This window comes from Bufo gargarizans, chromosome 5 (assembly GCF_014858855.1).
Source record: "Bufo gargarizans isolate SCDJY-AF-19 chromosome 5, ASM1485885v1, whole genome shotgun sequence".
Classification (NCBI taxonomy): Eukaryota; Metazoa; Chordata; class Amphibia; order Anura; family Bufonidae; genus Bufo; species Bufo gargarizans.
Window position 1 is genome coordinate 214,221,084 of NC_058084.1, and position 13,064 is coordinate 214,234,147.

The following is a 13,064-nucleotide window of genomic DNA, read 5'->3' on the forward strand; positions in this document are numbered from 1 at the left end:
TGATACCATGGAAGAATTCTGTTCTTGACCACTTTCAGCTGCTACCAACTACTGTGTACACTTCTTAAATTCGTAATGCCTCATCATATCCCCCTCCTTCGTGCTTGTTAACCTTTGCTCCCTTATATCCACCTTCTTGAGATCTGCTTCCTTTATTTAGTTTTAAGTATCTTCAGATTGTAGATGGTGACCTGCTCTCCTGAAATTAGCACTATTGGCTTTGGCTCTGTATGATATATTGCCTTAAGACATGAAACTTTGTTAGTGTAATACCCATTGTATACTTAACAAATAATTTGTGAAGTACCATATTAGACAACTATGACATTTTGGAAATGTCATAGAGACCAAGATCATATTATTTTAACTACTGAGATGTTTGCCTTTTTTGTGAACAGAATGGGTGTATTAATATATGACATGTCCTGCTTACGTCACTAGTCTTTCCTTACATATAATTATATTCAATAAGTAAATTCAACTTCAGTGAGATGAATATTTCTGATAGATAACAGGTAAACTATGCTGAATCTCTTCTATATACCATGTCCCAAGAATAGCCTATTCTTTGGTTCATATGTTCCTGAGAATTTATGGAAATTGAATGTAATTGTAAATGATGCATTTGACTAGAGTATTCCTCTGGATTAGATAAAACTAAATCTAACCAATTCTGTTCCTTTAAGGTTTATTTTTCCACTATTAGAAATGACTTGAGCTTTGCTTATGAACGACACACATAGCTGTGGTAAAATCACAGCGATGACAATGATAACTTTAATGATGGTAATGAGGACAAGCAGGATTTCCATTTCCATTACTGGAATCACTGAAAGTGCCCTTAATTTAAAAGCTGATCTTTTGAAAGCCAAGAGTTAAACTCTAAAAAAGCATCACAGAAAAGATCATTGGAACCAATCTAGAATTTTAAAACGTAGTTTGCAATTTTAAAATAAAAGCTAATGGAATTTGTACGCAGTGCCTTTTCCATTAAACAGGACATCCTGCGGAATAATTTCATGATGTGTACTTCATTTTAAATGACATATATCTTTATACAAACTATATATTTATCAACTAATGGCCAGAGTTAAAAAGTAGTAGAGAGTAAAAGGTCATCACTAGGGCAAACCACATTTAGAAATAACATTTTTGTAATCATATGCATCATAACATATATATATATATATATATAATATATATATATATACTGTATATAATTTGTGTGTGTTTAAATACCTACACATTCTTAAAGGGGTTGGCTACTTTCAGGTTACTGTTGATCAATGTTTATTTAAGATGATTATATGGCACTTATTGACAGAGGTGCACCCTTAGGAAAAATGTGAAATGGCGTCCACCTGCCACCCCAACAATTTTTTATTTTAAATGTTGCTGATTTCCAGTTTTGCAGATCTGGCTTTGGGATTTAGACTTTTCAATACAATGGGTTTGGCCTTTTTCGCATGAACAATACGGATTAGGTCTGGATGCGTTCAGGGTGCAAGTTCAGTCAGTTTTGTCTGCGATTGCATTCAGTGGTTCCGTTTTTTCCATTCGGGTGCAATGCTTTTTGATGTGTTTTTCACGTGCATGATAAAAAACAACATCTCCTAAGCAACCATCAGTGATAAACGCATTGCATCCGCACTTGCTTGCGGATGCACTGTGTTTTTCACTGAAGCCCCATTCACTTCTGTTCTGGTTCTGGCCAAGCTGCCAGTTCGGTTGATGTACTGCTCCAAATTAATTAAGATACGTGCACGGAGAGATCAAAACTGAGACAACCCACAGCTCGGAGTTAAACAGTATCTCTGCTTTATTTCTGAAACAGCAGACAATACATAGGTTTCACGACAGGAAGGAGTGGGAGGGGGGGTGTAAGATAAAGTAGATCTTTTCTATTGGCTATGAACTCTATACTTTTCTGTAACCTTGACGGCCAGAGGAAATTCCCCCCCCCTCCCCCCTTGCTTGTGGGTGAAACCGTTACTTCTTCTTTCTTTGTAACTGCTTGCTTGAGCTGAACGGAAACCACAAAGAAACACATGATAAAACACAAAGAGATTTTATAGGTGTTGGCTGCATGCCTGGCCGCCATCTTAGCTAAACATAGTCCTCAACAAGCAAGTATCCATTTTGTATCAATAGTCCATAACAGTCCCCCCTTGGAAACTTGATTGTAGACTTTCCCTTCGCCTAGCGAATCCCCTGGGCATACCATTCGTATCCTCTTCACCCACAGTGGCGACAACCTACCCCTTATAGGTAGGCTCCCGGTTGCTCGGACTTGTGGTAATACCCTGGGATTCATCTCACCCTATCTCAGCCAGGCATCATTGTGAGGAGGGGGAGCTGTGTTGAACGATGTTTCCTTCTGTCCTTCCTCATCGTAGAGGAGCATAATAGGTCGTTCATCAGTTTTCTTCATTCTTTTTGAAAAGCACACAAATAAGAACGAGCTTAATCACTACATATATCACCAATATTATTAGGGCTACCTGCAATATTACTTGGACAATTCCCATGAGCCAACCCCCAATACCTTTTGACTGACTTTCGGTGTCGTTAGCTAATATACCTGTCAGGAGATCCTGTACAGTACGGTTGTTACAGGGCAGATCCTTTCCGTTCTCAGCATCTACACCAATACACTGCACGTGGCTGTCTGTTTTTGAATCATTGCAACCTGAGTGTATGTGTGGACTAAATGTCATACCTTTGGTTTGTACTTGGAGACAATAACAGTGTGTCCAGCTAGGAAAACATGTGACATTAGCCAAGAGTCCCTCTTGCCAAGGAGTAGAGCTATAATCTACCGAGGGTCCTGATCTGTTTATCATGAGCCATGGGGCATCTGCCCACCCTGCAACAGGTAAGGCTACTTCCCTGTCCTTGTTTGTACTGGATTTAACTTGGTGTATACTAGTGAGAAAGGTGGTAGAATTAGACAGGTCAATCAGTTCAGAAAGGTCCAGGGGTATTGCAAAATAAGGCATACTGGTTGAACTCACGGGACTGTGGGTACAGATCCAACAATTTCTCAGAGTTTCAGTCTCCTTCAACCCCTGGACTAAAATTTGATGGTGCCGTATCAGTGAATTGTCCCATTCATCACCCAGTGGCGTGAATACTGCAGATATGCCCACTGTCAAAGTTATGATCAGTATGTGAATCCTCATGGCTTATGGTTCCTGGGACGGTGGGACAGCCTTCACTCTTTTACAATGTGAAGCGTGGATCCAGGTGGGTCTCCCTTCGAGTTTCACAGAGGTTGGGGTGGTCAGCAACACCTGGTAAGGTCCCTCGTATCGTGGTTCAAGGGTGCTTCTGACGTGTTTCTTGACCACCACCCACTCTCCAGGTTTGAGAGTGTGGCTTCCCTCTAGGGAGTTAGGATCTGGAATGGAAGAGAAAACTTGTGCATGTATATTAGACAATTGCTTGCTCAAGGCTATCACATATTTTGCAACAGATTCATAATGCATTTGTAACTGTTGTGGGAAATACTGTCCCATTCTTGGCCCTGTTCCAAATAAGATCTCATATGGGGTTAGTTTGTGTGGGGGCCTTGGTGTATGCCTAACTGAAAAGAGGGTTATAGGCAAACACTGAACCCAATTAAGCCCTGTCTCCCTGGTCATCTTCAGCATTTTAGATTTTAACACCCCGTTCAATCTTTCGACTTTGCCGCTGCTTTGGGGCCTGTATGGGGTATGATACGCCAGGTGTGACCCTACCATCTTCCAGACCTCTTGGGTTAAACTAGCAGTGAATGCTGGGCCCTGAACACTCTCAATGACCTCAGGTACTCCGAACCTACAGACAAGCTCCTGCATCAGTTTTTTTGCAGTAGTGGTTGCTGTCTGGTTTCGGACGGGGTAGGCTTCTGGCCACCCAGAGAACAAGTCTATCACTACTAGCACATATTGAAACCCTTGGCACATTGGCATCTGGATATGATCGATTTGTATCCTCTGAAAGGGATATAAGGCTTTCGGGAGACATTTTCTGGGAGTGGGCTCGGTTCTGCCGGGGTTACACTCTGCACAGATGAGACACGCTTGAGTATGTCTCACCAGGACAGGGGTTATCCCTGGGGCCACCCATATTTTGTCAATTAGTTCTTTCATGATGGTTTTGGATTGGTGGGTGGGCCCATGGGCCACTGAGGCTATTAGGGGATAAAGAGCTCTGGGTAGGCAGACTCTCTTTCCTTGTGTCCAGAGTCCAGATTCTTCTTCGAGGGCTGATTCTTTCAGCCAGATTTCCTTTTCCCTGAGGGTGGCCTGTTTCTGCATTTGTTTCAGGAGGTCCCATGTGATTTCTTCTTGTTCCAGGTCTTCCTGTGTTATCATAATCTGGTCTGACTGGACTCTTTCCTCTTTCACTGCTGCTTCCTTGGCCGCTTAGTCAGCTAGGGCGTTTCCTCTGGCCTCAGGGGTGTCAGCTCGAGTATGGGCCTTTACTTTGATCACTGCCACTTGGTTGGGCAGGAGTACTGCTGCCATTAGGGCTGCTACTGCTGCAGCATTCTTAATCGGGGTTCCTGCAGCTGTAATGTAATCCCGGGCCTTCCATATTAGTCCAAAGTCATGAACCACTCCAAAGGCATATCTAGAATCTGTGTAGATATTGGCGGTAGAGTCTTTTGCCATGAGGCAGGCTTCAGTGAGGGCAATGAGTTCAGCTTCTTGTGCTGACTGGTCTGGGCCCAATTGTCTTGCACACAGCACTTCATGCTCACTTGTGACTGCCATGCCTGTATGGAACTTCCCCTTGTCATCGGCATACCTTGAGCCGTCCACAAAGAGAATCCAATGAGGGTTTGTCAGAGGAGTGTCTTGGACTGATGGTGGTGTCCCTACTTCAGCTTCCATCATTGTGATGCAATCATGTTCTTGTTCCTTGTAAAGAGAGTCGGTTGAGGCCCATCGTTCTTCTTCCTGAAGATCCTCTTCAGCATGTAGATCAATAAAATCTTCAGAATCTCCATTATACTCCCCCCTTGGAAGAGGAAGGAGTGCAGCAGGATTGAGGATGTGGCACCTCTGAATGGTGACATTATCTGGCAGAAGCAAACTACACTGAAGCCGGAGGTGGCGCTGTGCAGTGAGGTGTTTAGGTTGAGTCTGCTGGAGGATGGCAGAAATGTCATGGGGAGCCAGAATAGTGAGGGGATGACCCAGCACAAAGTCAGATGTGACGTTTAGAAGAGAGCTGGCAGCATGGCTAGCTCTGACACAGGAAGGGGCGGCTCTGGCTACCGGGTCAAGACGCTTAGAATAGTAACCCAAGGGTCGATTGCGGCCACCATGAGTTTGAGTGAGGACTCCAGTAGCGTGACCTTGGCGTTCCATGACATACAGCCGGAAAGGAAGGTTGTAGTTGGGGATGCCAAGCGCAGGGGCAGATGCAATGGTGGCCTTTAATGACTGAAAAGCCTCTCCGGCCTCCATTGTCATCTGGAAAGGAGTAGCAGCATTACGAGTTATACAGTCATATAAGGGCTGCATGAGGACAGAAGCATCAGATATCCAAGGCCTGCAGTAGGAGATGAGTCCCAATAAGGTTTGCAGCTGATGAGGAGTGTCCGGGAGTTGGATGTCAGAGATAGCCTTCTTCCTCGCCTCAGTTAGGTGCTTGTGACCTTGAGAGATGCAATGACCTAGGAAGACAACTTTGGGGAGACAGTTGTAGTTTGGCTTGTGAGACTCGACATCCAGCAGAGGCTAAAAACTGGAGAAGTGAGACAGATTTTGTCATGCAGATTTGGGGAGAGACCGCACAGAGGAGAAGGTCATCCACATACTGGAGGAGTTCCGCATCCGGGTGATCTGGTGGTTGCAGAACAGAGGACATAGCCTTGCTGAAGCAGGAAGGGCTGTTTTGAGCCCCTTGAGGCATAACAGTCCAGGTTTACTGTTTGCCTGCATGTGTGAAAGCAAAAAGAAACTGACATTTCTCATGCAAGGGAACAGAAAAGAATGCATTGGCCAGATCAAAGACAGTGAAAGTAGTGGCAGTGGGTGGAATGCCAGCAAGGAGTGTGTGCGGATTGGGGACAATAGGTGTCTCAAGAACAGTAGCCTCATTGACAGCTCGGAGGTCCTGCACCATGCAGTACGTTGGAGGCTGTCCTTTCTCCCTTTTCTTCCGTACTGGGTAAAGGGGTGAGTTACAGGGAGAAGTAGTGATCTTGATTGCCCCATTTTGCAGGAGGGCCTGCACCTGGAGGATAATAGCATCCTGTTATGAGATAGAAAGCGGATATTGCGCTTTGTATGACAGAACCTTGGGATCCTTCAGGGTCACAGTGACCGGTGGGACATTGAGGCGTCCGATATCCTGGGGTCCTTTGGTCCAGAGAGTATCGGGGATGAGGTGCAAAATGGTTTGCAGCGAATCCCCTTGTTCATATGAGTCAGCGTCCTGTACCGAGGGTGACTGTTCCATCCTCTTTGAACTGTATGTTAGCCTGGATTTTCTGAAGAAAATCAGAGCCTAACAGATTGAAGGGGCATGTTTGGCTGACAACAAACTGTGACATGACTCCTGCAGGGAGGTGGAGTTGGGGGGTTTTAGTCCGGGAGAATCTAGGGGAAGTGACTGTGAGTGGCTTGGTCACGGAGTTATGTTGCACAACCCCCTCTAGTCCAGAACAAGGTAATTGAATGTCAGTGAGCCAAGAATGAGGTACGGCAGTCTCACATAATACACTGTGGGCTGCACCAGTGTCCACAAGAAATGAAAGTTCCTTCCCTGCAACCTCGAGAGTCACTCGAGGGGTGGGACTGGTAGGAGGGGTAGAGACTGTCATATATGGAATGTCCCCTCCCTGCACTGGTTTGCCAGCGTCCTATTGCGATGAAGGGGGCTGAGTGCCCCCCTGTCGCCGTTGATTGGTTGGCCACAGATGTTTGCTACGGCAGTGCCGTTTCATGTGTCCGGGCTTGCCGCACCCATAACAGACAAAAGGGGGTGGGTGTTCTCCACCATCTTCTCCTGACATTACGGCTATCACAGCAGCACGGGTTTTCTTTGTGTTACTCTCTAGACCCTTTGCAATCTGCTCCAACATATCTAGTGTCAAGGATTTCCACTCGGGGCGACAGGTCACAAGGGCTTTGTTTATCTCTGGTCCTAGACCATCGACAAACGAGTGGGCCAAGAGTCTGAGATGAACAGGCTCATTCTGACTAAAACCCATGTCTTTGTAATTTTGTTTAATCCTCTGAGCAAATTTCTCGACAGTTTCAACTTTTTCCTGTGTCATATCCTGTAATGTCGTGGATTGGTCTGCTAATCTTGCTTTCGCCCATTTCTGTAGTTGTTTTATAAAGAATTCTCCAGACTCATGATCCTGGGGGTCAAAGTTAGCACCTTTAAGTTCAGGGATGTGGATTTGATCCATTATCAGTGTGGAGTATTCACCTGTCTTGTTTTCCACTATACTTTGCAGGTCCGACCATGTGCACCCATAGGTTTGATGCACTTGGGACAGTTTCCTGAAAAAGGGCATGGGATGGGTCTCAGGGTCAGGCAGTAAATTCACTATGGTGAATAACTGTTGTGGGGTGAAAGACACATATTTTGGTGGTCCCTGTGGCCGGTTAAGTGCTAGGGCTTCTTTCAGTGTCTCAAGGTTTCCCTGCTCAATTTTCTGTAAGTTCTTTTGTAACTCTGTAATCTGACCCTGCAGTATTTGATCTTGTGAATGTCGTGATGGGCGCACGGTCATGGGTACAGTCCACTGTGGTGCCAGGGATAAAGTTGGCGGATCACCGTAGTCTGTCGGGGTACCCCGAGAAGGAGTCTGCATATTACCCGGTGCATTTTGTATGCCCATTGTGGATTCTGCAGCACCGTCTGCATCCCCCTGTTCTGCTTCATCAGGTTGCCCCCCTACCATTATAGGAGTAAGGGTGGCAGGTGAGTGGGGTAGCATGAATGTACCGTCCGGGTTAACCATGGGGTACAAGGTAGTAGGAAGGGGCAAGGGTGACATAGGAGTGACGGGGGGGTCCGGATCGAATGATATTAAAGGTCCATTCATGGGCGTTGCCTGGGAACAAGATGGCGCTGTAGCTAACACGGGAAGTGATGGGACGTGCCGGGGAGTAGTTACCAAGGTGTGGTTTTGTGGGTGGGGAGCCCCACAGGGAAGGCACGTATCACGGGAGGAGGGATTCTGTTGACCACATGTTTTGCAGGTCCACCCACCTGCTTTCTTCCCGGCGCCATTATAGGGTGGTGGCAAGTCATGTATCAATGCAACACCAGGCTTACAGAAATATCTCTGTCTTTTCTCATCAAAATTGAGTTCCCCCCCGGTCTGTTCAAATTCTTTACTACAGTCCAACCACACACGGACCATGTCTGTCAATTTATCATCTTCTAACTTCCCCCTCTTCTCGTTTAACAACACTTGCCAGGTGGCACTACATAGGATGCCTCCTTTACAGACACTATAACTCTTCTCCAACTTAGTTAATCCTTTTATGAAACGTTTGCCTCTCCTGTCCGCCACGTACTGTTCAGGTGAACAGTAGCCCTTCGGGACACTTTCCTCATTTCCCATTATCTCTCGTACCTACTGAAGCCGCCTAAAGACCTCTGTATAGAGTAATCACTGGACGTGAAGACCTTTGAGTCCCGGTCAGCACACTCTGGGCTACCGCGAACCGCTCTCCACCCATCTGTGATCGTCCCCTTTATGGAGATTCTAGTCAGACACCGGGCTGAACTCCGATACAGGCACACAGGAGAACTCCGTGTCTCAGTCAATGATACTTGTCAACAGGGTCTTCACAACTTATAGGCACAACACAGTACATCAAGACTTTAAAAAAAATATGGGGTTCTTACTTTCATGCCCTCGAGGACGTCCCAGACTGCTTCCGCACCCCTCCCTCAGACGAACACCAAGAGGCTACACCAGGGGACACTTTATGGGCAAGATGACTCAATTTTCTTACCTCATATCACGGGTTACGATCCCGGTGTCCGTTAGTGCGCCTCTCCTCGTCTGGTCTCTGGGGGTACGGGAACAGAGGGTCCAATCCTCGAGCCCCACGATTGGCGCCAAAATTGTTCTGGTTCTGGCCAAGCTGCCAGTTCGGTTGATGTACTGCTCCAAATTAATTAAGATACGTGCACGGAGAGATCAAAACTGAGACAACCCACAGCTCGGAGTTAAACAGTATCTCTGCTTTATTTCTGAAACAGCAGACAATACATAGGTTTCACGACAGGAAGGAGTGGGAGGGGGGGTGTAAGATAAAGTATATCTTTTCTATTGGCTATGAACTCTATACTTTTCTGTAACCTTGACGGCCAGAGGAAATTCCTCCCCCCTCCCCCCTTGCTTGTGGGTGAAACCGTTACTTCTTCTTTCTTTGTAACTGCTTGCTTGAGCTGAACGGAAACCACAAAGAAACACATGATAAAACACAAAGTAAGATTCTAGTTTATAGGTGTTGGCTGCATGCCTGGCCGCCATCTTAGCTAAACATAGTCCTCAACAAGCAAGTATCCATTTTGTATCAATAGTCCATAACACTTCTATGGGGCCAGGGCAGCGTGAAAAACGCAGAATATAGACCAACTGTGTTTTTCACGCAACGCAGAACTGATGCGTGAAAAAAAATGCTCATGTACACAGACCCATTGAAATAAATGAGTCAGTATTCAGTGCGGGTGCTGTGCGGTCACGTCACGCATTGTACCCGCACAGAAAACTCGCTCATGTAAAAGGGGTCTAAAACCTATGGTCAGTCTTGGGGAAATTCCATGGCAAAACCCAACATAGAACATTTGGATTTTGCTGCAAATTTTGGAGCTTGTTCTACAAAAAAACTTCCGCTATGTGTATTATTATCTTTTGTAGTTATTAGTGAAAGGGTTAAGAGTAGAGTTGAGCGAACACCTGGATGTTCGGGTTCGAGAAGTTCGGCCGAACATCCCGGAAATGTTCGGGTTCGGGATCCGAACCCGATCCGAACTTCGTCCCGAACCCGAACCCCATTGAAGTCAATGGGGACCCGAACTTTTCGGCACTAAAACGGCTGTAAAACAGCCCAGGAAAGGGCTAGAGGGCTGCAAAAGGCAGCAACATGTAGGTAAATCCCCTGCGGCTGCAAACAAATGTGGATAGGGAAATTAATTAAAATAAAAATTAAATAAATAAAAATTAACCAAAATCAATTGGAGAGAGGTTCCATAGCAGAGAATCTGGCTTCCCGTCACCCACCACTGGAACAGTCCATTCTCAGATATTTAGGCCCCGGCACCCAGGCAGAGGAGAGAGGTCCCGTAACAGACAATCTGGCTTCATGTCAGCAGAGAATCAGTCTTCATTAGAGTTGAGCGAACACCTGGATGTTCGGGTTCGAGAAGTTCGGCCGAACATCCCGGAAATGTTCGGGTTCGGGATCCGAACCCGATCCGAACTTCGTCCCGAACCCGAACCCCATTGAAGTCAATGGGGACCCGAACTTTTCGGCACTAAAAAGGCTGTAAAACAGCCCAGGAAAGAGCTAGAGGGCTGCAAAAGGCAGCAACATGTAGGTAAATCCCCTGCAAACAAATGTGGATAGGGAAATGAATTAAAATAAAAATTAAATAAATAAAAATTAACCAAAATCAATTGGAGAGAGGTTCCATAGCAGAGAATCTGGCTTCCCGTCACCCACCACTGGAACAGTCCATTCTCAGATATTTAGGCCCCGGCACCCAGGCAGAGGAGAGAGGTCCCGTAACAGAGAATCTGTCTTCATGTCAGCAGAGAATTAGTCTGCATGTCATAGCAGAGAATGAGGCTTCACGTCAGCCACCACTGCAACAGTCCATTGGCATATATTTAGGCCCAGCACCCAGGCAGAGGAGGGAGGTCCCGTAACAGAGAATCTGTCTTCATGTCAGCAGAGAATTAGTCTGCATGTCATAGCAGAGAATGAGGCTTCACGTCAGCCACCACTGCAACAGTCCATTGGCATATATTTAGGCCCAGCACCCAGGCAGAGGAGGGAGGTCCCGTAACAGAGAATCTGTCTTCATGTCAGCAGAGAATCAGTCTGCATGTCATAGCAGAGAATGAGGCTTCACGTCAGCCACCACTGCAACAGTCCATTGGCATATATTTAGGCCTAGCACACAGGCAGAGGAGAGAGGTCCCGTAACAGACAATCTGGCTTCATGTCAGCAGAGAATCAGTCTGCATGTCATAGCAGAGAATGAGGCTTCACGTCACCCACCACTGCAACAGTCCATTGGCATATATTTAGGCCCAGCACCCAGGCAGAGGAGGGAGGTCCCGTAACAGAGAATCTGTCTTCATGTCAGCAGAGAATTAGTCTGCATGTCATAGCAGAGAATGAGGCTTCACGTCAGCCACCACTGCAACAGTCCATTGGCATATATTTAGGCCCAGCACCCAGGCAGAGGAGGGAGGTCCCGTAACAGAGAATCTGTCTTCATGTCAGCAGAGAATTAGTCTGCATGTCATAGCAGAGAATGAGGCTTCACGTCAGCCACCACTGCAACAGTCCATTGGCATATATTTAGGCCCAGCACCCAGGCAGAGGAGGGAGGTCCCGTAACAGACAATCTGGCTTCATGTCAGCAGAGAATCAGTCTGCATGTCATAGCAGAGAATGAGGCTTCACGTCACCCACCACTGCAACAGTCCATTGGCATATATTTAGGCCCAGCACCCAGGCAGAGGAGGGAGGTCCCGTAACAGAGAATCTGTCTTCATGTCAGCAGAGAATTAGTCTGCATGTCATAGCAGAGAATGAGGCTTCACGTCAGCCACCACTGCAACAGTCCATTGGCATATATTTAGGCCCAGCACACACACAGGCAGAGGAGAGAGGTCCCGTAACAGAGAATCTGGCTTCATGTCAGCAGAGAATCAGTCTGCATGTCATAGCAGAGAATGAGGCTTCACGTCAGCCACCACTGCAACAGTCCATTGGCATATATTTAGGCCCAGCACACACACAGGCAGAGGAGAGAGGTCCCGTAACAGAGGATCTGGCTTCATGTCAGCAGAGAATCAGTCTGCATGTCATAGCAGAGAATCAGGCTTCACGTCAGCCACCACTGCAACAGTCCATTGTCATAAATTTAGTCCCAGCACCCAGGCAGAGGAGAGAGGTCCCGTAACAGACAATCTGGCTTCATGTCAGCAGAGAATTAGTCTGCATGTCATAGCAGAGAATGAGGCTTCACGTCAGCCACCACTGCAACAGTCCATTGGCATATATTTAGGCCTAGCACACAGGCAGAGGAGAGAGGTCCCGTAACAGAGAATCTGGCTTCATGTCAGCAGAGAATCAGTCTGCATGTCATAGCAGAGAATGAGGCTTCACGTCACCCACCACTGCAACAGTCCATTGGCATATATTTAGGCCTAGCACACAGGCAGAGGAGAGGTTCATTCAACTTTGGGTAGCCTCGCAATATAATGGTAAAATGAAAATAAAAATAGGATTGAATGAGGAAGTGCCCTGGAGTCCAATAATATATGGTTATGGGGAGGTAGTTAATGTCTAATCTGGACAAGGGACGGACAGGTCCTGTGGGATCCATGCCTGGTTCATTTTTATGAACGTCAGCTTGTCCACATTGGCTGTAGACAGGCGGCTGCGTTTGTCTGTAATGACGCCCCCTGCCGTGCTGAATACACGTTCAGACAAAACGCTGGCTGCCGGGCAGGCCAGCACCTCCAAGGCATAAAAGGCTAGCTCTGGCCACGTGGACAATTTAGAGACCCAGAAGTTGAATGGGGCCGAACCATCAGTCAGTACGTGGAGGGGTGTGCACACGTACTGTTCCACCATGTTAGTGAAATGTTGCCTCCTGCTAACACGTTGCGTATCAGGTGGTGGTGCAGTTAGCTGTGGCGTGTTGACAAAAGTTTTCCACATCTCTGCCATGCTAACCCTGCCCTCAGAGGAGCTGGCCGTGACACAGCTGCCTTGGCGACCTCTTGCTCCTCCTCTGCCTTGGCCTTGGGCTTCCACTTGTTCCCCTGTGACATTTGGGAATGCTCTCAGTAG